The 24,756-nt window shown below is 46.4% G+C and overlaps 1 protein-coding gene across 9 annotated transcripts in view; it reads left to right on the plus strand.

Annotated features, from left to right (window-relative positions):
• Positions 1–24,756, plus strand: part of LOC140708559 (beta-glucuronidase-like) — a 33,452-nt gene that overhangs the window by 7,443 nt on the left and 1,253 nt on the right. For 5 of the 9 annotated variants that reach the window (XR_012090252.1, XR_012090253.1, XR_012090254.1 and 2 more), the window contains one exon: positions 11,180–11,694. The exons of 1 other annotated variant lie outside the window; for it this stretch is intronic. The gene's annotated coding sequence lies outside the window, so the exon portion shown is untranslated. Of the gene's footprint in view, positions 1–8,876; positions 8,968–11,179; positions 11,695–24,756 lie in introns of those variants that run through there. 3 more of the 9 variants (XR_012090251.1, XR_012090249.1, XR_012090250.1) reach the window with 3 other exon arrangements.

Consider the following 24,756-nt stretch of genomic DNA (forward strand, 5'->3'; position numbering starts at 1 on the left):
TCTCTCTCTCTTTTCCCCACAATAATCACCAACTAAAATATCCTTTTCTTTTTCTTTATGTTTTTGGAGATAGGTTCTTGCTATGTTGCCCAGGCTGGTCTCGAATTCCTGGACTCAATTGATCTTCCTGCCTTGGCCTCGCAAAGTGCTGAGGTTTGAGGTGTGATCCACTGTGCTAGCCTTTTTTGTTTTTGTTTTTGACAGGATCTTATTCTGTTGTCCAGACTGGAGTGCAGTGGTGTCATCATAGCTCACTGCGGCCTTAAACCCCTGGGCTGAAGTGATTCCCCCACCTCAGCCTCCTGAGTAGCTGGGACGACAGACATGAACCACCATGGGCAGCCTATTTTTAAAATTTTGGGGGCCAGGCACCGTGACTCATACCTGTAGTCCTAGCACTTTGGGAGGCTGAGGTGGGCAGATCACGATGTCAGGAGTTCGAGACTGGCCTGGCTAACATGGTGAAAGCCCATCTCTACTAAAGATACAAAAAATTAGCCGGACAGAGGTTGCAGTTAGCCGAAATTGCGCGATTGCACTCCAGCTTGGGTGACAGGGCGAGACTCCATCTCAAAAAACTTTTTTTTTTTTTTTTTGTAGAGGTGGAGTCTCGCTCTCAAGCTGATCTTGAGCTCCTGGCCTTAGTGATTCTCTCACCTCAGACTCTCAAAGTCCTGGGAATACGAGCATGAGTCACACGATGCATGACTGAAAAGATTTCTGTTCACTGGCCGAGTCTCCTCACAGCTGTCCCGCTGTGGGGAGGTTTACCCCGCCTGCTCCAGGCTGAGGGAGGCTTCCCCGTGCTCTGCCCCTATTGCAGCCCGAACTTGGCTCTCCCAGCGTTCTCACCAGGCACTGTCATTATTTCTTTGCCTCTCTTTGACTGGACTGTGGGCTCAGGAGAGAGAAAGAGTTCTATTTATTGTTGCTTCCCAGGTACTCTGCGATGTCTGACACAGCACGTGCTAAATAATAGTAGCTGGGAGTGCACCACTACACCTGGCTAATTTTTGTATTTTTAGTAGAGACGGGGTTTCACCATGTTGGCCAGGCTAGTCTCAAATTCCTGACCTCAAGTGATCCACCCACCTCGGCCTCCCAAAGTGCTGGGATTACAGGTGTGAACCACTGCGCCCGGCCTACACGTTTATTTTAGATTTCATGGGAAGAATCAACTTAAGTACTACTTAAGAGAAGTGGAATTCTGGTTCCACTTCTCCCATTACCTTGCTGTGCGGATTTGGAAAGTTAATAATGTCTCTGGGTACTGGGTTTCTTAAAGTAGGCAACATTTACCATCCTGCATTCACAGCATCGTTATTAGGAGCAAATAAAATATTACGTGTACAACAACAACAACAAATATTTCAGTCCCCGATACTAAATGGAGAAGGCCATAGTTGTGTTTGTGGTGGTTTTTATGTATTTCTGGTCAGGATGTAGCTTTGGACTGAATGTGTTTTTAGGTTCTTGCATTTGTAGGGAAAGCAGTATAGACATAGGAAGATTTGGTCTCAGACTGGGTGTGGTGCCTCATGCCTGTGATCCCAGCACTTTGGGAGGCCTAGGTGAGAGGATTTCTTGACACCAGGAGTTTGACATCAACCTGGGCAACATAGCAAGACCCCATCTCTACATACACACACAGGAAAACAAAATAAGCCAGGCATAGTGTGCACACCTGTCGTCTTAGCTACTTGAAAGGCTGAGGCAGGAGAATTGCTTGAGCTCAGGAGCTGGAGGCTGCAGTGAGCTATACTTGCACAATTGTATTCCAGCTTGGGTGAGAGAGCAAGACCCTGACTTGCTTTCTCAATATAGGGTGACCCCATCTCTACAAAAAGTAATTTTTTAAAATGAGCTGGACATGGCGAGGCATGCCTGTGGTCCCAGTTACTCAGGAGGCTGAGGTAAAAGGATCACTTGAACCCAGGAGGTCGAGGCTGCAGTGATCTCTGATCATGCCACTGCACTCCAGCCTGGGTGACAGAGGGAGACGCTGCCTGAAAAGAAAAAAAGATCTGGGGTTGGTGTTCCAGGTAAATACAAATTTGCCAGTGAGTAGGGGGACAGTTGGATATCACTGAAGGGGAACACTTTAGGGAAGACTTTGATCACCACTTCAATATTTACCTAGAATGATCCTCCACTCCTACCATTAGAACAGTGACCCAGTTTGGGAAGGATAGGAATGCCCACTCCCCGCCCCCCAGTTTGACTAGTTGCTTTATACACATGCACAAAGCAGTGTTTAAAGATTCAGGCAGAGACTCATTCCTTCTGTCGCTCAGGCTGGAGTGCAGTGACGCGATCTCAGCTCACTGCAACCTCCACTCCCCGCAGGGTTCAAGCAATTCTCCTGCCTCAGCCTCCTGAGTAGCAGGAATTACAGGTGTGCACCACCATGCCCAGCTAATTTTTAGTAGAGATGGTTTCGCCGTGTTCAGGCTGGTCTATGAATCACTGGATCTCTCTCTGTCTCTGGCTTGGCCTCCTTATCTCCAGGAAACATCCATGCCAACTCCAGCCTTCTGCCTTAGAACCACACTCTGTCCCTTCAATTCTGCAAGGCCACCTGGCTTTGCTGTGCTCCCTGTCCATTGGGATTAGCCATGGCACCTCTCAGAAGGTGGTGAGTTGGGGCACTCCTACAGCTCACATAATTTGCTGGTCTTCTTTCAGGGATCAATGTCCTGTGTTGTCTATTGGTCAGTCTCTGAAAACCCTTGGTTCTTCCGTTTATCTGATGTTCTAGGCATTTAAGGTTGGAGTGGAACTCTGATCCCTGTTTTACTTTCATGGCTAGAAATGGAAATCTCTTTTTCGTGGGGGGCAGAGTCTTGCTCTGTTGCCCAGGCTGGAGTGCAGTGGTGTGATCTCAGCTCACTGCAGCCTCCACCTCCTGGGTTCAAGTGATTCACCTACCTCAGCCTCCTGAGTAGCGAGACTACAGGCGTGTGCCATCATGCCTGGCTAATTTTTTGTATTTTTAGTAGAGATGGGGTTTCACCATGTTAGCCATGATGGTCTCGATCTCCTGAACTCATGATCTGCCCGCCTCATCCTTCCAGTGTGCTGGGATTACAGGTGTTAGCCGCCACCGCGCCTGGCCCTTATTTTTAATACGTGATTTAGGATTGCCTTTTCCACATAGATTTCTCCAACTATTCCAGTTTTTATTCTCATTCTTTCTCTCTCTCTCTCTCTCTCTCTCTCTCTCTCTCTCTCTCTCTATTTGGGGGACATAGAGTAGCTGGGACTACAGGTGCCCGCCACCACGCCCAGCTAATTTTTTTGTATTTTTAGTAGAGATGGGGTTTCACCATGTTAGCCGGGATGGTCTTGATCTCCTGACCTCATGATCCGCCTGCCTTGGCCTCCCAAAGTGCTAGAATTACAGGTGTGAGCCACTGTGCCTGGCCCATTCTAGAACAAATTTTTAATTATACAACAGCTCAGATCTTGCATGATTATTTTATTTTATTGAGTTGGGGTCTTGCTCTTTACCCAGGCTGAGTGCAGTGGTGTGATCATGGCTTACTGCAGCCTCAACCTCCCAGGCTCAAGCCTTCCTCCCCTCTCAGCCTCCTGCATAGCTGGGACTACAGATGCAAGCCACCACACCCGGACTGGCTAATTTTTTTTTTTTTTTTTTGGTAGAGATGGGTTCTCACTATGTTGCTCAGGCTGGTCTCTAACTCCTGGGCTCAAATGATCCTCCTGCCTTGGCCTCCCAAATTGCTGAGATTATAGGTATGAGCCACTGCACCTAGCTTTGGGTGGTTATGTTAATAAGTGATTCAACTGAACACAACAGCTGAGTTCCAAAATTCTGATGATGAATCCCTAAATAGAACCCAAATTAATCCCATGAGACCCAGTTCCAATGAGGCATCACCTTCAAAGAAATAGACTCATTAAATAAAAACCAAATGTTATCTGATGAATGAATGCTTATGGCTCTCAATTAAGATTACACGTTAGGCTGGGTGCTCACGCCTGTAATCCCAGCACTTTGGGAGGCCGAGCCAGATAGATCACCTGAGGTCAGAAATTCGAGACCAGCCTGGCCAACATGGTGAAACCCTGTCTCTACTAAAAATACCAAAAATTAGCTGGGTGTAGTGGTGGGTGCCTGTAATCCCAGCTACTCAGGAGGCTGAGACAAGAGAATCCCTTGAAAGTGGGAGGTGGAAGTTGCAGTGAGCCAAGATCACGCATTGCACTCCAGCCTGGGCAATAAGAGCAAAACTCCATCTCAAAAGAAAAAAAAAAAAAAAGATTACATGTTAGTGCTTCTTGTAGATCTTTCTCTATCCTTTGACACTTTGAATTCCTCATCTTGACAGCTGCCCAGATTCCTCACTTCACCCCCTTCCTCCCACATCCACCAAGAATTCTGCCCTAACCCAGGCCCCAGGCATGCTCAGTGTTTCATTCCCTCTCCCAGGAAGCTGAGCTACCAAAGACTGTGCCTCCAACTCACAGATGAAAAGAAGAGACCAGACCAGGCATAGTGGCTCACACCTGTAATCCCAGATCTTTAGGAAGTCATGCTGGGAGGATGGCTTGAGGCCAGGAGTTCAAGACCAGCCTGGACAACATTAGGGGGAGACTTTGTCTCTTAAAAAAAAAAAATTTAAATTAGCCAGGCATGGTAGCATGTTTCTGTGGTTCCAGCTATTCAGGAGGCTGAGGCGGGAGGATCTCCTGAGCCCTGGAGGTCGAGGCTGCAGTGAGCTGTGATTGCACCACTGCACTCCAGCATGGGGGACAGAGCAAGACCCTGTCAAAAACAAGAAGAAAGAAAGAGAGATATAAAGAGAAAATAAGAAACTTCCTAAGCCTGAACTGGATTTTACTTTTAGGTTTTGTTTTTCTTTTCCTTTTTTTTTTTTGAGACGGAGTCTAGCTCTGTTGCCTAGGCTGGAGTGCAATGGTGCTATCTCAGCTCACTGCAGCCTCTACCTTCCAGGTTCAAGCAATTCTCCTGTCTCAGCCTCCCGAGTAGCTGGGATTATAGGACTGTGCTACCACGTGTGGCTGATATTCTATTTTTAGTAGAGACAGGGTTTTACTATGTTAGCCAGGCTGGTCTCAAACTCCGGATTTCAGGTGATCCACCTGCCTCAGCCTCCCAAAATGCTGGGATTACAGATGTGAGCCACCGCACCTGGCCTAACCTGGATTTTAGAAGACATTTGTTCCTGTATTCTCTGACACCCCTCCACCTGGTTGGTAATGGTAATGTGTGCTTGCACAGTGATGTGAAAATCAAAGTGAGAAGACAGATCATCTCATTTAATGTAAGCTTTACATGCCCCTGAATGGTCCATAAAGCAAATGCCACTCTCTCCCCGCCATTACAGAGGGAAAGCATTGTAGCTTAACAGCAGGGACTTCCCTGAAGTCCCACGGCAGAGAGATGTCAGAGCCAGACTCTAGCACGGGTCTTCTGTTGAGAAGTCAGGTGTAAAACCCTGCCCCAGAAAGATCCTCAGTTCATCCAGCCATGACGCAGCCACCTTTATTCTACTCCATGGACATTCTGGGTATTTTTTTTTAGTATAAATCTGAAAGTTTCAACCAGGGGGGTGCTGGTGATGATCTCTCAACTAATGAGAACCAGACACCCAGTATTCCCCCTGCCCACCGATTCCCTGAGCCCTCTGCATCCTGGGGGTAATTAGTGTGAATTCCAGTTTCTAGCCAATTCTGTTTTCCAATTTTTTTTTTTTTTTGAGGTGAAGTTTTCATTTGCCCAGGCTGGAGTGCAGTGGCACTATCTTGGCTCAATGCAACCTCCGCCTCCCGGGTTCAAGTGATTCTCCTGCCTCAACCTCCTGAGTAGCTGGGATTACAGGTGCACGTCACCACATCTGGCTAATTTTTGTGTTTTTAGTAGAGACAGGGTTTCACCATGTTGGCCAGGCTGATCTCAAACTCCTGACCTTGTGATCCGCCCGCCTCAGCCTCCCAAAGTGCTGGGATTACAGGTGTGAGCCACTGTTCCCAGCGTGTTTTCCAAATTTCTGAGCAATCCAGGCACCCACAATTTGGAATGAAGGGCAGAGAGCCTGTGTGCCTGCCTGGCTTGATCATAAACTGCAGCCCTCAGACTGCAGAAGAAGAAACTTGTAGATTTTCTGGGTCATTCTCCACCATTTAACACAAAAAGAGATGCAGGCCTGTCATGGTGACTTATGCCTGCAACACTAGCACTTTGGGAGGCTGAGGTGAGAGGACTGCTGGAGACCAAGAGTTCGAGACCAACCTGGCCAACACAACGAGACTGCATATCTTACAAAACAAAAAAGAGAGAGTGAAAGAGAGATGCAGCAAAGGGTGCCCTTTCCTACACAGGGGCCTCTGTTGCCCAGGCTGGAGTGTACTGGCATGATAGTGATCATAGTTCACTGCAGCCTCAAACTGCTGGGCTCAGGTGATCCTCCTTCTTGACCTCCTGAGTAGCTGAGACTACAGGTGCACACCACCACCTAGCTAATTTTTTTTTTTCTTTTTACGAGACAGGGTCTCAGTATATTTCCCAAGCTGGTGTTAAACTTCTGGCCTCAAGCAATCCTCCTATCTCAGCCTCCCAAAGTGCTGGAATTATAGGCATGAGCCACCGTGGTATAGTTATCTTTTTTTTTTTTTTTTTTTTTTTTTGAGATGGAGTCTCTCTTGTCTCCAGGGCTGGAGTGCAATGACCCAGTCTCAGCTCACTGCAACCTCCGCCTGCCAGGTTCAAGTGATTCTCCTGCCTCAGCCTCCTGAGTAGCTGGGATTACAGGCACCTGCCACCAAGCCTGACTAATTTTTTGTATTTACAGATACGGGTTTCACCATGTTGGCCAGACTGGTCTTGAACTCCCGACCTCAGGTGATTCAACCGACTCAGCCTCCCAAAGTGCTGGGATTACAGGCATGAGCCACTGTGCCTGGCCCCTGGTACATTTTTCGGCAACACTTTTCTGCCTTTGAAAGGGGCTGAATGCACAGCTTCTCGCTGAAAAGTCAAGATGTGAAGGCAGTATGACAAGTGGAAATCCAATCTCCACAACTCACTGGGTAATCAGAGATAAGTTCTGGGTCTTGCTGAGTTGTTTCTCTGCCCCTAAATTGGGGGCCAGGAGAATTCCCTTGCTCAAGGCCCTACTTTGGGCTGCTGTGAGAATCCCATGTGGCCACGCAGGTGAAGGGCCATCAATGTGGCCTCTGGTTTTCCTCAGGAATTCTCCTCGTGACAGATTCCACAGCTTCCACGGCCGCGTGTGGTGGCTTATGCCTATAATCCCAGCATTTTTGGAGGCCAAGGCAGGTGGGTCACCTGAGGTTAGCAGTATGAGACCAGCCTGGCCAACATGGCGAAATCTCATCTCTACTAAAAATGCAAACAATTAGCTGGGCATGGTGGCAGATGCCTGTAATCCCAGCTACTCAGGAGGCTGAGGTAGGAGAATCACTTGAACCCGAGAGGTGGAGTTTGCAGTGGGCCAAGATCATGCCACTGCACTCCAGCCTGGGCAATAAGAGTGAAACTCTGTCTCCAAAAAAATAAATAAAATTTAAAAAAACACACACACAAAAATTAGCCAGGCATGGTCACACACCTGTAGTCTCAGCTACTCGGAAGGCTGAGGCAGGAGAATCGCCTGAACCTCGGAGGTGGAGGTTGCAGTGAGCTGAGATCGTGTCACTGCCCTCCAGCCTGCGCGACCGAGAGAGTCTCCGTCTGATTGTTTAAAAAAAAAAAAAAAAGGTTCCGCAGCCTCTAGATGTCAATTTCTTGTGCTCCTGACAGCCCTGGAAGCCCTCCTAGGTGCGTTTAGGGCCTACCCCCCACCCCTCAACTGAGCCAGCACCCACAGGCCTTGGGACCAGCTGCCACTGCTCCTACCAGCAGCTCAGGCCAAAGTCAACAGAGACAAGCTCTTTACAACCCTCACTCCCTCCTCTGTGGGGACAGACAGGGCCTGTGAAAGACTCCAATCACTCTAGCTTCCAGTGATCCTACAAGCCTTTCTGCTATACCCAATCTCTAAAGGAGAGCTGAGAAATACAACATGTGCATTCTCTCATCCCCAGTGCCCCTACCCTGGGATGGGGTGCTAAGGGGCAGCCAGGCCCCTCAGATGTCCAGCTGGGATCAAACTGGCAGAGCCCATCAACAGATGAGTGGATAAAGAAAAATGTGGTGTGTATATATTATGGAATACTACTCAGCCTAAAAAAAAAAAAAAAATGAGGCCAGGTGTGGTGGCTCACACCTGTAATCCCAGCACTTTGGGAGGCTAAGGCAGGTGGATCACTTGAGGCCAGGAGTTTGAGACTAGCCTGACGAACATGGTGAAACCCCATCTCTACTAAAATTACAAAAATTAGCCAGGCGTGGTGGCACATGCCTGTAGTCCCAGCTACTAGGGAGGCTGAGGTGGGAGGATCACTTGAACCCAGGAGACAGAGGTTGTAGTGAGCCAAGATCATGCCACTGCATTCTAGCCTGGGTGACAGAACAAGATTTCATCTATGAATGAATGCATGAATGAATGAATGAAATAGAGGCAGGGTGAGGTGGTTCATGTCTGAAGTCCCAGCACTTTGGGAGGCCAAGACAGGAGGATTGCTTGAGGCCGGGAATTCGACACCAGCCTGGGCAACATAATGAGACCCCCATCTCTACGAAAAATTTAAAAATTAGCCGGGTGTGGTGTTGCACACCTGTAGTCTTGGAACTACTTGGGAGGCTGAGGTGGGAGGATTGCTTGAAACTGGGAGGCCAAGGCTGCAGTGAATCATGTACTGCTGCACTCCAGCCTGCGTGACAGAGAAAGATCCTGTCTCCAAAACAGAAAGAATGATGTCTTTTGCAGCAACTTGGATGAAACTGGAGGCCATTGTCCTTAGTGAAGTAACTCAGGAACAGAAAACCAAATGCTGCACATTCTCACCAATAAGTGGGAGGTAAGCTATGGGTACGCAAAGACATACAGAGTGGGGACATTGGAGATTCAGAAGGGGGATGATGTTAGGTGGTGATGGATGAAAAACTACTTATTGGATACAAAGTACGCTACTCAGGTGACAGATGCTGTAAAATCCTAGGCTTCACCACCATAGAATTCTTCATGTCTGCAAAAACCACTTGTACCCTTCAAGCTATTGAAATGAAAAAACTTAAAAATAAATTTTTGCGGCTGGGCACGGTATCTCACGCCTGTAATCCCAGCACTTTGGGAGGCCGAGGCGGTCAGATCACGAGGTCAGGAGTTAGAGACCATCCTGGCTAACACGGTGAAACACTCTACTAAAAATACAAAAAATTAGCCAGGTTTGGCAGGTGCCTATAGTCCCAGTTACTTGGGAGGCTGAGGCAGGAAAATGGCGTGAACCTGGGAGGCGGAGCTTGCAGTGAGCTGAGATAGTGCCACTGCACTCCAGCCTGGGGGACAGAGTGAGACTCCGTTTCAAAAAATAAAAATAAATAAGTAAATTTTTGCCAGTTCACAGTGGCTCATGCCTGTAATCCTAACACTTTGGCAGACTGAGGCAGGTGGATCACCTGGGGTCAGGAGTTTGAGATCAGCCTGGCCAACATGGCGAAACCCTGTCTCTACTAAAAATACAAAACTTAGCTGGGCACGGTGGCATGCGCCTGCAATTTCAGCTACTGTAGGGGCTGAGGCAGGAGAATCGCTGGGAGGTGGAGGTTGCAGTGAGCCAAGATTGTGCTACTGCACTCCAGTCTGGGTGACAGAGCGAGACTCCATCTCAAAAATAAATAAATAAAAATTTTTTTTTGAGACAGTCTTGCTCAGTTTCCCAAGTTGAAGGGCAGTGGTGCTATCAACCTTCTGGGCTCAAGTGATCCTCTCACCTCAGCCTCCTGAATACCTTGGACTACAGGCTCGTGCCATCACACCTGGCTAATTTTTGTAATTTTTGCAGGGATGGGGTCTTACTATGTTGCCTAAGCTGGTCTTGAACTCCAGGCTCAAGTGACCCTCCTGCCTTGGCCTCCCAGCTAACTGGGATTACAGGCACGCACCACCATACCTGGCTAATTTTTTGTTGTAGAGGTGGGCTGTCACTATATTGCCCAGGCTGGTCTCAAACTCCTGGCCTCAAGCAGTCCTCCTACCTTGGTCTCCCAAAATGCTGGGATTACAGGTGTGAGCCACCACATCTGGCCAAAAACTTTTTTTAAAAAGAAAAACTAGTGGCCGGGAATGGTGGCTCACACCTGTAATCCCAGCACTTTGGGAGACCGAGGCAGGTGGATCTCCTGAGGTCAGGAGTTCGAGACCAGCCTGGCCAACATGGTAACCCCCGTCTCTACTAAAAATACAAAACTTAGCCAAGTGTGGTAGCTCTCGCCTGTAATCCCAGCTACTCAGGAGGCTGAGGCAAGAGAATCGCTTGAATTTGGGGGACAGTGGTTTCAGTGAGCCGAGATCGTGCCACTGCTCTTTAGCCTGGGTGTCAGAGTAAGACTCTGTCCCATAAATAAATAGAAAAAATATATTGGCAGAGCCACACAGAGTGTAAGAAATTAATCAGATCTGTTCAGCTGGAAAAACAGTTTTGCACAACTGTGTCCATTTTCCCCCCATGGAGTTTCACACCTTGATGCAAACGGGGAGATTGTGGGAAAGTGAAATTAATGTTAATTTGCATTTCTGACCTTGGAGGGGTAGGTGAAATGCGCCTTCTTTTCTATGGCATAGTTAAGACAGTGGCACTCTGAGAGGCTCAAAAGGAAGCTTCCTCCCCGAAAAGCCATCCCCAGCATAACCGTAAAACAAAAATGGCCCATCTCAGAAGGACCTTGGTGGTGTCGTTGGAAGGTTGATCAACAAGAATGACACCTGCAAGCTGTAATTGCACTTGCATTCCCTGACATACAGTAGGTGCCCCATAAACATCTGATGGGATGAATTAATAAGCGAATGAGCTCTTTACTCAATGGTCCAACCCCAAACCAGCATCCCTCAACCAGTCCTTCCATAACCATCTAGGTGAGGGGGGGTTGTTGATGGAAAAAGGTAAGAACAAAATTTTCAAACTCCCCTGTAGGCTTCACAATAATTCATGCTCATCTGCATCTAATAAAATATAGAAGCAATTTTACAGGAACATTTTGTGCTTTAACGATTCATTTAACTCTTTCCTCCAGGGTGCAAGTCGTATATCCTCATGCAGATACGTGGGAAGTTCCGTGAATACATCTGCAAATATCTTATGCTGAGATGCTCTTCTCCCCGCCGGGCGCCTGACTGTAGTGAAGGAAAGCTTGAAAGTGAACACCAACCGGGCTTATGCTGACCTCCTCTCCTACCCATGGTTTCATGCCCCTGTGTCTGTCCCACTGCCAAAGTAACCGGAAATTACTAGAGGAGGTGAGCGCTGAAGTCAGTGTCCTCAGACCCAAGGATATTGTCCTCTAGAGCCAAGTTCACCCCTTTACTTGGCAGGGCCTCCAAGAGATGAGCTGCTGTCCACCCCATCAGCCCTCACCACCAGACCACCAGGAAGGACAGACGCTCAGGTGCCAGAGCTGCTGCCACCGTCCCCCAAGACACCACGAACAGTCCCTTCACTGCTTCCAGTTGTGTCCGCCTCTGCACGCTGCCCCCAAACTCCTTGCAGATTTGAAAACTGAGGAATAAAAATGAGCAACACTTGCCCTGAGCCGCCTATTGCTCCATTCACATCCTGATTTTCTGGGTCACCAATTTTCCAGGTTTTTTTTAAATGAAACTTTTAATTTTCAGATGATTGTAGATTCACATGTGGTTGTAAGAAATACTACAGAGAGCTCTTGAACTGTCTTCCCTGGTTCCCCTGCAGTGGTAGCATCTTGCAAAACTATAGTACAATATTGGGTTATCTTTTTGTGGTTGTTTTGTTTTGTTTTGCTGTGAGATGGAGTCTTGCCCTGTCTGGAAACTGGGGTGCAGTGGCATGATCTCAGCTCACTGTAACCTCCACCCCCCAGGTTCAAGCAATTCTTCTGCCTCATAATCCCAGGGAGCTGGGATTACAGGTGCCCGCCACCACACCTGGCTAATGTTTTTGTATTTTTAGTAGAGATGGGGTTTCACCATGTTGGCCAGGCAGGTTTCAAACTGCTGACCTCAGGTGATCTGCCCGCTTTGGCCTCCCAAAGTGTTAGGATTACAGGCGTGAGTCAGTGTGCCTGGCCCAATTTTTTTTTTTTTTTTTTTTTTTTTTTTTTGGTAGAGGGCCTTACTCTGTCACCCAGGCTGGAGTGTAGTGGCACAATCATAGCTCACTGCAACCTCTACCTCCTGGTCTCAAGCAGTCTTCCCCAGCTTCAGCCTTCCAGGTAGCTGGGACTACAGGTGCACACCACTATGCTCGGCTACTGTTTAAAAAAGTTTTTTGTAGAGATGGGGTCTTGCTATGTTGCCCAGGCTGGTCTCAAACTCCTAGCCTCAAAGGATCCTCCCACCTTAGTTTCCCAGAGTGTTGGGATTACAGGCATGAGCCACCACACCTGGCGGGTCTGCAATTTTTTTAAATGTAATATCCTATCCTTATTTTATAATATTTGGTTGGAAGCTTATTTTCAACAGATTCTTGACCCCACCTGCCCACTCTAAAATCTGCTTGACTTGTTTACCCAATATTTCCCGTCTGGATAAAGGGCGCTCATTGCGCAAGTCCCAGCCCACATGCAGGAGTGATTCCTCTCTCTTCCCTGCTTTCTCCCACCCAAATCCCAAATATCAGCCAGTCTTATGGATCCTAGCCAAAAAGTCCTAAATTCACCCACTTCTCACATCCTCTTCCACGATGACCCTGATGTTACCCACTGGCCCTGCCCTTCAGCAGAACTCCCTGTAGAACTTCTGGGGCCCAGTGAAAAATGAACACAGGGAGCCCCCTGTACAAAAATTATTAAGAATTTCAAGCCAGGCATGGTGGCCTCAACCCAGGAGTTCAAGACCAGCCTGGGCAACACAGCAAGACCTCCACCTCTGAAAAAAAATTATTTTAATTAACTGGGCATGGTGGCTGCACCTGTAGTCCCAACTACTCAGGAGGCTGAGGCAGGAGGATCGCTTGAGCTCAGGAGCTTGAGTCTGCAGTGAGCTGTGATCATGCCACTGCAGTTTAGCCTGGGGAACAGAGAAAGATACCTTGTCTCTAAAATATTTAAAAGAAGTCAATATGGCAGCAGCCAAACATTAATCTGGTCAAGGGATTAATGCTTCTAAGCCCAGGACTTTGTGGATTGCACAGGTCCACACACATGAAGCTGGCCCTGCCCCTCCAAGACCACCAGGAACACACAGCTGAACAAAGTGATGCGATGCAAGAAGAGCACACAGATCATGGAAAACCCCTAGGGCACCTCAGTAAGGATGTATTTAGGATTCATGCTGGTGTTGTATGCTTTGGAAAATAGCACAAGGAAGCAAGGCTTTGCTCTGGATTGCATGTTGTTAAGAACCAGGTCATTCCACAACTGAGCATCTTTTTTTTTCTTTTTTTTTTTTTATTTAATTTTATTTAACGTTCTGGGATACATGTGCAGAACATGCAGGTTAAATATGTGCCATGGTGGTTTGCTGCACCTATGGAACTACAGGTATTAAGCCCCGCATGCATTAGCTGTCTATCCTGGTGCTCTCCCTCCCCTGCCCCACCAACAGGCCCCAGTGTGTGGTGTTCCCCTCCCTGTGTCCATGTGTTCTCATTGTTCAGCTCCCACATAAAAGTGAGAAATGTGGTGTTTGGTTTTCTGTTCCTTGCTGAGGATAATGGCTTAGCTCCATCCATATCTCTGCAAAGGACATGATCTCATTCCTTTTTATGGCTGTGTAGTATTCCGTGGTGCATATGTACCACTTTTTCTTTATCCAGTCTATCATTGATGGGCATTTGGGTTGATTCCATGTCTTTGCTATTGTGAAGAGTGCTGCAATGAACATACGTGTGCATGTATCTTTATAATAGAATGATTTCTGTTTCTTTGGGAATATACCCAGTAATGGGATTGCTGGATCAAATGGTATTTCTGGTTCTAGGTCTTTGAGGAATCGCCACACTATCTTCCACAATGGTTGAACTAATTTACATTCCCATCAACAGTGTAAAAGCATTGCTATTTCTCCACAGCCTCACCGGCATCTGTTGTTTCTTTTTAATAATTCCATCCTGACTGGCCTGAGATGGTATCCACAATTGAGTATCTTGATAATTCTTTTTTTTTTTTTTTTTTTTGAGACTGAGTCTTGCTCTGTTGCCCAGGCTGGAGTGCAGTGGCACAACTATCGCTCACTGCAGTCTCAATCTCCTGGACTCAAGTGATCCTCCTGCCTCAGCTTCTCAAAATGTGTTTCTCCTCCTCTGTGCCCTGTCCCAAAGAGCCACCCATCATTCTCTACCTAAGTCATTCAAATCCCTGACTCCTCCTTCTCCTTTATCACCCCACTGTCTGTGTCAAAGTCCCGTATATTTTGAGACAACTGTTCTCCACGTTCCATTCCTTTTTTTTTTTTTTTTGAGACAGAGTCTCGCTGTGTCACCATGCGGAGTGCTGTGACTCAGTCTCGGCTCACTGTAACCTTCAACTCTCTGGTTCAAGCAGTTCTCCTGCCTCAGCCTCCCGAGTAGCTGGGATTATAGGCACATGCCACCACGCCCAGCTAATTTTTGTAGTTTTAGTAGAGACAGGGTTTCACCATGTTGGCCAGGATGGTCTCGATCTCCTGACCTCGTGATCCTCCCGCCATGGTCTCCCCAAGTGCTGGGATTACAGGAGTGAGCCACTGTGCCTGGCTTCCATTTTTCACAAATGTTACCTTGCCTCAGGTCAGCCTCATTTCTTGCCTGAATCACTGAAATTGTTTGTCATTTGTTTTCCCTCCTGACAATTTTGCTAGCTAATATACTACTGAGAGATTTCTAAGTATAAGGCCCACTCCATGACCTCAAAAAACTTACCCTTCTCTCTGATGGGAGGGAAGAACACATGAGCAAATAATTACAATCCTATCCCATGAGAGGCTTGCAATGAGAGAGGGGAGAAGCATAGTTACTATGGGATCATGAAGGAAGACTAGTCAATTCTACCACCAACCCATCCCTCAAAAACTATGCAGGTGAGGCCGGGCATGGTGGTTCATGCCTGTAATCCCAGCACTTTGGGAGGTCAAGGCAGGCAGATCAAGAGGTCAGGAGTTTGAGACCAGCCCGCCTCAGCCTCCCAAAGTGTTGGGGTTACAGGCGTGAGCCACCATGCCCGACCCGTAGTTCATTCTTTAAAATTCTTCTATTTTCCTGTTTTGTAATATATACAACATATTAGTACTTGGGTACATGTAAATAATTTCTAAATAAAAATATACATATATTGAATTGTGTATGTCTTTTAAAATTTAATTTTCAGTTGATGGCGTGCAACAACAGAAAGCTTCAAAGGCCAATAACCTACCTCCTGTGTCAATCAGTTCTCCAGAGAAAGAACTGATAGGATTTATTTATCTTTTCTCTCTCCCCTAGGGATGAGTGTTATGAGAGAGAGAGAAAGAGAGTTGAAGAAATAGGCTTATATGATTGTAGGGACTGGTAAGTCCAAAATGTATAAGGGCAGGCTGGAAACGGGGGCAGAATTAGTCTGTCACAGTCTTGAGGTAGAGTATGTTCTTCTCCAGAAAACCTCAGAGATGGAGTTTCACTCTTGTTGCCTGGGCTGGAGTACAATGACACGATCTCAGCTTACTGCAACCTCCACCTCCCTGGTTCAAGTGATTCTTTTGTCTCAGCCTCCTGAGTAGCTGGGATTACAGGTGCCCGCCACCACGCCCAGCTAATTTTTGTATTTTTAGTAGAGATGGTGTTTCGCCATGTTGGCCAGGCTGGTCTTGAACTCCTGACCTCTGGTGATCTGCCTGCTTTGGCCTCCCAAAGTGCTGGGATTATAGGTGTGAGCTACTGCGCCTGGCCCTCAGTTTTACTCTTCAGGCCTTCAACTGAAAGAAGAATCCATGGGTGGGAAGAGGAATCCACCCATTTCACGGACTTGACTTAAGCCCCCTTCACTTAAAGCTACTTTAAAGTCTATGGATTGTTCAGGTGTGGTGGCTCACACCTGTAATCCCAGCACTTTGGGAGACTGAGGCGGGCGGATCACCTGGGGCAGGAGAATCGCTTGAACCTGGGAGGCGGAGGTTGCAGTGAGCCGAGATCATGCCACTGCACTCCAGCCTGGGCGACAGAGCAAGACTCCATCTCAAAAATAAGAAGTAGTCAACGGATTGGAGCTGTTAATCACATCCACAAGACACCTTCGCAGAAACACCTAGATTAGTGTTTAATTCCATAAGTGGGTACCACAGCCTAACCAGGTTGACACATAAAACTCACCACCCTACCCTGTTGCCAGGTTCCCTAAATTGGCATGCCAATTCTAGTCTCCCCTGTTCTGAGCGCCTTCCATGCCACTTCCAGGCTAAGCTTACTAAAGGAAATCTCTGGCCAGGTCTCTCCTCTGCTTAACTTCCACCACCCCCAGATGTTTAGACTGACATCTGCTGCTCTTTATAGACTGGTTCAAGCTCCCCCATCCCTCTCCCCTGGCTTTCTGTCAACATGAACATCTCATTCGTGCTCACTCTTCCTCCCTACGGCTCTCCACCCTCTCACACCCCACACCTGGGCTTTTCTGTAACTGTGCCCTGTGTTAGGCCATTCTCGCTTTGCTATAAAGAAATACCTGAGACTGGGTAATTTATAAAGAAGAGCTCCTGGTTCTGCAGGAGGTATAGGAAGCATGGAGGAATCTGCTTTTGGGAAGGTTTGAGGGAGCTTTCAATAATGGTGGGAAGCAAAGGGGGACGCAGGCACTTCACATGGCTGGAGAAGGAGCAAGAGCGGGGGAGGAGGGTGGGGGCGGTGCTACACACTTTTAAACCACCAGATCTCGAGATAACTCATGATCATGAGAACAGCACCAAGTTTAGTGTTAAACCATTCATGAGAAATCCACCCCCATGACTCAATCACCTCCTACCATGCCCCACACCCAACACGAGGAATTACAATTGACATGAGATTTGGGTGGGAACACATCCAAACCACATTACAGCCCGTAAAAACATGCCATTCCCATCAGTTGGTACATATTTGGCTTTGCCTGTCAAATTCCTACACTCTTCAATCAATATGTCTACTCTCCAACCTTACCTTACTCTGAAATGTGCTTCTTCCACTGTATTTCTGGGGCTCAGTTAATGCATTACTTCCCCTGGCATAAGCTAGAAACTGCAAATACAAATTAAATAGACTGCAGGGTGTGGGAAGATATTCCCAGGGCCTAAAACAGTCAAGGGAATAATTTCTAGAGTATACAAAGAAATCCTCCAATGACAAAAAGGACAGGAAAAAAATAGAAAAATAGGCCAAAGATATTTCAGGCAATTCGTGGAAGAAGGAGCTCTGGTAGGCAAAAAAGAATATAGATAAATACATAAATGAAAAGTAGAACAGCATTGAGATGCTGTCTTATAATGGCCCAGTTGGCAAAAATTAGATAATACCAAATATTGTACAGCAGGTGACTGACTTCATGTCTTTCTCTGTCTTTATCACTCTATTGATTTTTGGAGTCATCAAATTCCTTAGCTCAACTTTGTTTCTGAACCTTATACATGCAAATCCAACCCATTTTAGACATCTCTGCTTCAAAGATCCATTGGTTTGTTAAATACAACATGCCCCAAACTGAACCTGTGCTATGCTTCTCTAAATGTGTTTCTCCTCCTCTGTGCCCTGTCCCAAAGAGCCACCCATCGTTCTCTACCTAAGTCATTCAAATCCCTGACTCCTCCTCCTTCACCCCCACCGTCTGTGACAAAGTCCTGTATATCTTCCAGCTAAAGCGTAGCAGACATCTGATGCCCACACTCCATTCATTTTTTTGAGACAGAGTCTTGTTCTGTCGCCAGGCTGGAGTGCTGTGGCATGATCTCAGCTCACTGCAACTTTTGACTCCCTGTTTCAAGCAATTCTCCTGCCTCAGCCTCCCGAGTAACTGGGATTACAGGCACGTGCCACCATGCCCAGCTAATTTTTGTAATTTTAGTGGAGACAAGGATTCACCATGTTGGCCAGGATGGTCTCCATCTCCTGACCTCATGAGCCTCCCACCATGGCCTCCCAAAGTGCTGGGATTACAGGCGTGAGCCACTGTGCCTGCCCTCCGTGTTTTACAAATGTTACCTTAGCTCAGGCTAGCCTCATTTATTGCCAGAATTACTGAAATTGTTTGTCATTTGTTTTCCCTCCTGACAATTTGCTAGCTAATACAATACTGAGAGATTGCTAAGAATAAGGCCCCACTCCATGACCTCAAAAACTTGCCCTTCTCTCTGGTGGGAGGAAGGACACATGAGCCAATAATTACAATCCTATTCCATGAGAGGCTTGCAATGAGAGAGGGGAGAAGTGTAGTTACTATTGGAGCAGGGAGGAAGACTAGCCATTCCTACCACCAACCCATCCCTCAAAAACCTTGCAAGTGAGGCCGGGCATGGTGGCTCATGCTTGTGATCCCAGCACTTTGGGAGGCTGAGGCGGGTGGATCACGAGGTCACGTGTTTAGGACCAGCCTGGCCAATATGGTGAAACACTATCTCTACTAAAAATACAAAAAATTAGCCAGGCATGTTGGCGCACACCCATAATCCCAGCTACTCAGGAGACTGAGGCAGAAGAAACGCTTGAACTTGGGAGGTGGAGGTTGTAGTGAGTCAAGATTGTGCCACTGTACTCCAGGCTGGGTGACAGAGTGAGACTCCATCTCGAAAACAAAACAAAGAAAACCATACAGGTGATCTTCCTAAAACGCAGGTTCTGACCAAATGCCCCAGTTTTAAAACTGTCCAAAGGCTGCTTTTAGGATGAAGCCCTTGACACAATGTGAGCCATACATGGGCCGTCTTTGCCTACTTGCATAACTCTTACAAATTCTCAGGCAATGATAAATGACTCAATACTCCACACACACAAATCATCCTTTCTATCCCCCTTTGATGGATGAACCTTTAGGACCTGTTATAAATTGAATGTTAATTTGGTTGGTGAAAAAAAACAAATTCCAGTTTGGATAAAGTTGCATTTAAAATATTCACAGTTGCCTTCTGTCACGTCCTTGATCAAGGAAGTAAGTAATAATGCAACAGACATTACTGTCATTAAATGCCAGCAGTGTGCAATGCAGTATGCTAAACATTGTGGGGGAGGCAAAGAGGATGTAGCCAAACTCAACCACCTGCTCTCTCCCGGTCTCCACAGCTCCACATCAACAAGCTGTCTCTAGACAGACTTGAAGCTCTCTGTCCTTCCATCTCTCCACATTGAACTCCTACCTCTCCCATGCAGCAGGCATCCTTCCTGTTCTGTGTTATTGCTGTTCATGTACACAGCCAATCCCTGCCCACATTCAGAGTCTGGTCTCCTTTAATGTAGGGGTGCTCTATGATTAAACTTTGTATGGTGTCTGGCACAGTCTACTACTGAATAAATTCACTGAATTAATGATTATTGGGAAATCTTGGTTTGTTTGTTTGTTTGTTTGTTTGAGACATTGTCTTACTCTGTTGCCCAGGCTAGAGTGCAGTGGCACAACCCCAGCTCACTGCAACCTCTCCCTCCTGGGTTCAAGAGATTCTGCTGCCTCAGCCTACCGAATAGCTGGGATTCCAGGCGCCCACCACCATTCCTGGCTAATTTTTGTATTTTCCAGTAGAGACAAGGTTTCACCCTGTTGGACAGGCTGGTCTTGAACTCCTGACCTCAAGTGATCCACCTGCCTCAGCCTCCCAAAGTGCTGGGATTATAGGCATGAGCCACTATGCCCGGCCAATAATTTTTGTTTTCCAGGAGCTCACAATTGTCTACTGACTATGATATTAAGAGCAGATTTTCCAGCAAAGATGTCAGAGTCTTCTGGAACTAGGCACTGCCTTACCTGGTCAGCTGGCCTGACTCATTCATTCATTTAAACAGTGTTCATTGAGATGAACATTAAAAACATATATTGAGAACCTACCCCATACTAGGTCCAGTTCTAAGATGCTCAGGATAAAATAATTTTTAAAAAAAGGTTGGATGTGGCCCTTGCCCAACTAGCATGTATAGGAGAAGGATGAAACCAACCCTAAATAAATGAACAATAATTACAAATTGTGAAAAGTGCTATGAGATAAACAAATGGTGTTTTATGAGAGCGCTTAGTGGGGGGTGCTCAGCTATTCCCTTGGCTGAAATGTTCATTGAACGCTGTCTGCCAATCTGAACCCCAGATCTCTTTAAACCCATGGCTCACTTCTGGGAAGTCTTCCCTGATGACTACAAGCCCTGCCTGACTCCTAAAACATTTAGTATGTGTTCACCAAATCTGTAGAACTCTTCCAGCCAGGAAACCTGCATGGAGCCTGTGACACATTTTTATCTGGTACGTGAGCCACATAGGTGACGTCACTGTGGCCACCATGCCTCCTTCAGTTATCCATCATGCAGGCCCTTCCATGTGTATAGAACCAGGCTTATGGGCAAAATGGTGCAATTTCTGGGATCTTTATGCATACTCATTTAGCAATGGAGGGAAAACTCACATACAACGCAGCCACCCCAAAGGCACGATCACAGTAAGTTGATTGCAAAGTTCTATATCCATCCCTCTAACTTATCCTTTCTTGACCCTGGCTTGATTCATCCTCTCTAGGAGCTAGCCATAAATCTTTCTTCCCTTTCCTGCCATCTCTACCTCATGCTGAAGAGTTTACTCATGGTTCACTCATTTGTAATAGTTCAGTCATTTTTGTTGATGTTTGCGATAGATCTCTCAGTTCCCAAAGCCTAGCAGACTCTCCACCTGGAATTATACTTCTTGGGTGGGTCTCTTTGGCAAAGCAATGGGCAGTTTTAGATGCAGACCATTACACTAGGCAATCATGAATAAACAGTTGAGAGGTGAGGGTGGAGGGATCTGGAGGACACTAGTGTTCGAGATATTATAGATCACAGTTTATATTTATTAATGCTAATTTTAAGCATTCCTGTAAGGTAAAATGATCATTCCTACTTTTAAAAGATGAAGAAAATTAGGACACAGGAAGGTAAAAGAAGTTGGCTAAAAGCTAACTCTTGTAGGACAGAGTCATATGTTTAAGCACGTGATTTTGAAAGTGCAGGAGGTACGGTAAAGTGGAAGTTTGCCTCGAGCTATGGTTCTCTAATGTGAGTGTGCATCAGAATCATGGGAAAGGCTCCTTAAAGTGCAGGTTGCTGAGTCCCAGCCCCAGAGTTTCTGGTTCAAAGTGTCCACGATGGAGCCAAGTAATTTGCATTTCTAACACATGTTAAGGTACAAAAAGCTCACTATAATAATAACAACAACAACAAGTGGTATTTCTCCAGCCTCTATTACAGTGATACCGGCCTAATATGTGCCCAGATGATGCTGCTGCTTCTGGTCCAGGGACCACAATTTGAGAAGCACTGGCATCAAATATGGTGTGAACCCGGAGGAGGGTGCCAAGGGATGGCTTCACAGGGAAAGGGGCATCTGGGTTGGGCATTGAAGATCACATAGGAATTCTCCGACCCACTCCCATCTGCCATTTGTTGGTCATAGAGGAAAGGACTGAGCACATGCTATGTTCGGACCCACAGGCACAAGTCAAGTTCAAATGCGGTGAATGTTCAGTGAGTGTGTGTAATTTCAGGCGGCTCAGCAGAGCTTGCACTGACAGGGAAGAGGCCAGTGGGTGAGCGTGGCGCCAGATGGAAAGCCACGCGACAGAGTTCAAATTTCATCCTTTGGGTATCAGGCTTTTAATCAGAAAAGTAATGCAATTCTCTTTGCTTAATTGGGTTCTAATTGTTCATTCATTAAAAATAAGACGGTATTAATCACTCACTACACCAAGGAATGCTAAGGTATAAAAAGCTCACTATACAAATAATAACAAGAAGTGGTATTTCTCCAGCTCTTACCACAGTGATACTAGCCTTGCGTGTATGATATGATTTCCTCCCTACAGCAATCCTTTGCAGCTGATGTTACTGTTATCCCATTTTAGAGATGAGGAAACCGAGGTTTAAGGAGGCAAGGGCATAGTGCTTGAACGTAGCTGAATAGCAGTTGGGCATGGTGGCTCACGCCTGTAATCCCAGCACTTCAAGAGGCCGAGAAGAGAGGATCACTTGAGGCCAGGAGTTCCAGACCAGCCAGGGAAACATCTCTACAAAAAATAAATATTTACAAAATTAGCTGGGCCTGGTGGCACACACCTACATACCAGCTGCTCAGAGGCTGAGGCAGGAGGATCACTTGAGCCCAGGAGTTTGAGACTTCAGTGAGCTATGATCACGCCATTGCACACACTTCAGCCTGGGCAACACAGTGAAACCCTGTCTCCAAAAATAAAGAAAGTAGCTTATAGCAATTTGGGGTTAAGTGTAAAGGGTCATTTTTCCATCGTAAACTTTGCTTTCCATTGTGACATCCTTGAGTTCAAGGACTGTATCTCTACCTTCCCTCTCACCCAAATGTTGCCTCTAACATGAAGCTGCCCCTGCTGTGTTTCGTAAAAGTAGCCCACGCTCTCCCAGCAATGCTCTTTCCCTTGCAGGTATTGTGACCTCTACACAAAGACATGAGGCAAACAGGAGCTACTGTTTGTTACTGGAGGATCTGTGGTCTTCACGGTGCGGGAATGTCATCCCGAGGGGACAGTAGGATCTATTGCTGTCAAACCTGAGGCCCTATTTTTTTTTTTTTAATTCTTGCAAACTCAGGACTTTTCAGATATTTAGGGCTGATTAGAGATAGAGCACTACAATAGACAGCTTAAATTGCAGCAAGTGGGGAGAAGAGACAAAGAGAGGTACCAGCATAAAATAAAGTACATTGTCTCTTTTTCGGAAGAAAACACATACTTCTTGGTAAGCACAGCACAATAAATGTTCTTGGAGAACAGAGAAGATCTTTGTCGGAAATGGTGTCTCATTTAGCAACATTGTTTCACTGTGTTCCTTTCAGAATGAAATTGATTCTTGTTGCTTTTGTTTCAGGTTGCTTTTATTCTTTCCCTTCCTGGGAAATTTCTCTTCCATTAGGAGGCAAGCACTATTTCCTTTCACCTGTCATCACAAACCAGGACTTTTCTTCTGCAACGTGTTTATGCTCAGCTCTCACAGCCCAATTTAATGATATATATATATTTTCATTTTGCCAAGTAGCGATTCAGTTAACATGGACAATATTGATGTGAAAGGGGTTAAAAATATTTTAATGATTCCCTTCATTGGAAGTGGTGTGTGTCTGTGTGTGCATTGCATTACAAAAAACATCGTCATTTACTCACTCAGGAAGTATTTTTGCATTTTTTTCTAACTTCATTGTGCTGCTGAGGACATGAAGTGTTTGCTAGGAGGCAGTCATTGCCCTGGGCGAAGCTCTAAATGAAAGGCAACACAAAAAGTAAATTATGGTGGGAATGCTGAAGAGCAAAACGGTATGATAAGAGATACCCCAAGGGCAACTTTAGAGGCTCTGTTCACTACACCGGTAGAAAGAAGGAGAGGATTCATGATGAAAATTCATAATTCATTTTGACTTTTATCAGAAAGCTTTTTGACAAAAGAGACTGAAGTAACATGACTATCTTCTCGGATGCACTGTGTCTGCCAGGTAATAACCACTTTATTTCATTGTCTCTGTTCCGCTTCAAGCAGCCTTAGTAGCAAGGTGCAGTGGCTCATACCAGTAATCCCAGCACTTTGGGAGGCCAAGTTGGGAGGATCACTTGAGGCCAGCAGTTTGAGACTAGCCTGGGCAGCATAGCAAAACCCCTCTACAAAAGATTAAAAAAAAATAGCCAGGTGTGGTGGTGCACACCTGTAGCCACAGCTACTCAGGAGGCTAAGGCAGGAGAATCCTTGGAGCCCTGAAGTTTCAGGCTGTGGAAAGCCATGATCGCACCATTATACTTCAGCCTGTGTGACAAAGTAAAACCCTGTCTCAAAAAAAAAAAAAAAAAAAAAGGCAGACTGATTAAGGGACCTAAATTTATAGCAATTGAGCACCTAAATTTACAATTGAGCAGCTTTCAGAAAGTTGTATAGCTCAAGGACTGGTCCAGTGGCTCAAGCATGTAATCCCAGTACTTTAGGAGGCCAAGCCAGGCAGATCACCTGAGATCAGGAGCTCAAGACCAGCGCGAGCTCAAGACCAGCGGCCAACATTGCGAAACCCCGTCTCTACCAAAAATACAAAAAACAGCCGGGCATTGTGGTGGGCACCTGTAACCCCAGCTACTTGGGAGGTGGAGGCAGGAGAATCACTTGAACTCAGGAGGCGGAGGTTGCAGTGAGTCCAGATCATGCCATTGCACTTCAGCCGAGGTGACAGAGTGAGACTCCATCTCAAAAAAGTAAAAAAAAAAAAAAAAAAAAAAGAGTCCTTTCAGCACTGAATGCTTTTGGTTCTAAGTCATTTGACTACATATACAAGGGTTTATTTCTGGACTTGATTCTATTCCACTGGTCTGTGTGTCTGTCTTCACGCCCTATCGGTTGATTTACAGCACTAGAAGGTTAGTTCCATGAGGGCAGGTGACTTGCCTGGCTTTCCACAGCCCCACCTCTGGCACAGAGGGGCTCACTGAATTTCCAGTGATGACCAGCTGTGATAGTTTCTAGCTTTCCCTTGCA

This window comes from Chlorocebus sabaeus, chromosome 21 (assembly GCF_047675955.1).
Source record: "Chlorocebus sabaeus isolate Y175 chromosome 21, mChlSab1.0.hap1, whole genome shotgun sequence".
NCBI lineage: Eukaryota > Metazoa > Chordata > Mammalia > Primates > Cercopithecidae > Chlorocebus > Chlorocebus sabaeus.